Raw genomic sequence first — 2,336 nt, 5'->3', positions numbered from 1 at the left:
TATTTATTTGAACAACATAAAATAGGAAAAATTACTTTTTTTACAAACAAAATATATCTCGAAAATAATGTTTCATATTTATTTAATAAATATTTTATTCTAAGAATATTTAATTTGAATGCTACTTAATAAGAAAAAGTAAAAAAAATTAAACGTTTTTTTAGATCATAGCAATGAAAAATGAAAATCACTAATAATAATTTGAAATAAGTTTTTATTTTAATTTTAGTTAAGTCATCAAAATGATGTGGCATCCACATAACCTCATTAAAGCCACAAAAGCAAAAAAGTCAAAGGGTTAACCGGTTTAAAAGGTAACAGGTTATCCATTGTTATTATGGGTAGATTTTTTAAAGTACAATGTCTTAATAAAAAATAATTTGAAAGTAGATTGTTGTAATAAAGAAAAACAAAAGTAGAATGCTATAATAAGAAATTTTATGAAAGTAGGTTGTTATTTCATGCATTTAACCCAAAAACTTATATCCGCAATTGCCGACTCAATTAAATGACATAAAAAATGTAACTTTCTACTCCTTTATGCAAAAAATAAATTACATTTTTCGATCACGTCCGTAAAAAAAATTACATTTCTCACCCAGGTTTGCAAAAAAATATTAAAAATTACGGAATTAGGGCTATTTAGGTAAACCTTGTAAATAAATAGCTAAAATGTGAAACCAACCGGTAAAAATTGCTATTTTGATTAATTTTCCAAACACTGGATAGCATCCCTATACAGGGTTTGTCCAATGGTTTTGGATGTCCTGGGCGGAAAAGCCAAAAAATGCCTTTACTCCAATGAACCAATAACTCAATATGACTCATGATAGTTCGCAAATATGACTTCAATAGCTTTAATTTTGTAAACTTTTTTCACTGGATGCTACCGTAACTGTTGGGTCTAAATTGTTGTATTTAAGTCCTTGTGCTAAAAGTGTTTTATATGCTTTGTAGTTAGTTTGTTCTTTGTATTAGTTGGTAGTTGTAAGATAATACAATACGTGAGATTGAGAGAATCATCAAGAACACACTTTATCTACTTTGAATATCAATATACATGTCGACATATTACTTTGTGGCTAATTGATGCTCTTGATCTTGATCTTTGATGCTATAGACTTGAATCTGGGATCCACATTTGGAATTAGAGCAAACAGATCAATCTGGATTGGTTTTGAATCGTTTTTTGAAGCTGAATTGGGTGACTTTGATCAAATTGGTTGACTTTGATCCGTTTTTGGTGAAATCGGTTGTTTTAAAACTGTTTCTGTGTGATTTTTTGCACAAATCTGTGCAATAAATTTCAATCATTTTGGGATTTTTGGGTGTTTTTGGTGGGTTTCTTGAAGTTTATGTTCGAAGTCCTGCTCATCGTCCGTTGAATATTTATCGAGCGATAAGCATATCCTCATCGCTCATTGAATCTGACATTGAAGTCTCATCGCTCAAGTTGAGATTTCATCGCTCATGTACTTAAATAACTTAAGTGTTTTCATATAATAGTTTTCATATAACAATTTTCATTGCTCGAGGCTGCTTATCACTTATTGTGAATTTTGGTTGTTATCGTTGGTTAAAAGTTTAACTAAGTGCTTAATCTTCATCGTTCAAAGCTTAGGCTATAACATATCTCATTGCTCAAGGCATATTGTGTGATAACTGGGTCCTGGTTACACACCCAAGCTAATTGTTATGTGATTACCTGTAAGTCCCTAACAATGATCAATCTTCATATGAGCTTCACAACAATGGCAGATCTGATAATTTCTTCAAGAACACATAAGAGACTAGAGAGAGAGTCAAATCTTCAAGTATGGTCAAACCTTTCTTTACGTATAATGAATTTTACAAAATGAGCTCTTACAAGATTACAAAGACCATCACCCTATTTATAGGGTCAAACAACTAGTCAAAAGTCAAAGTCAAACTTCTATAAGAAAAGTCAAACACGATGACTTTATACAATTATAGACAATTTTATCTTTCAAGACGAATACAATTTTACATAGACTTTCATTCCTAACATTCTCCCCCTTTGTATTCAGACTTTAAAGAATTTGCGCGCGATGAATTTCGTTTGAACTTTGTCTCTTTATGTTCTTTATGACTTCTTCAGAAACATCAAAAAAAATCTTCACATGAAATCTTCAGACAATTATCTGTTGAGAAAGATCTTCTAACATTCTCTCCCTCGAATGTAGAACCGCGATGATCTTTTCTTTTTGACAATGTAGATCAGAAACAATAACAAACTTCAGAAACGATCTTCAGTAAACTGTTGTAAAATTGATTCAACATCTCTCAGTCATTGTAGCACAGGAATAATCTTTTGT

This window comes from Cynara cardunculus, assembly GCF_001531365.2.
Source record: "Cynara cardunculus var. scolymus isolate 2C chromosome LG 5, CcrdV1, whole genome shotgun sequence".
Lineage (NCBI taxonomy): Eukaryota > Viridiplantae > Streptophyta > Magnoliopsida > Asterales > Asteraceae > Cynara > Cynara cardunculus.
The sequence above is the reverse complement of the archived record's forward strand: the minus strand, read 5'-3'. Positions refer to the sequence as shown.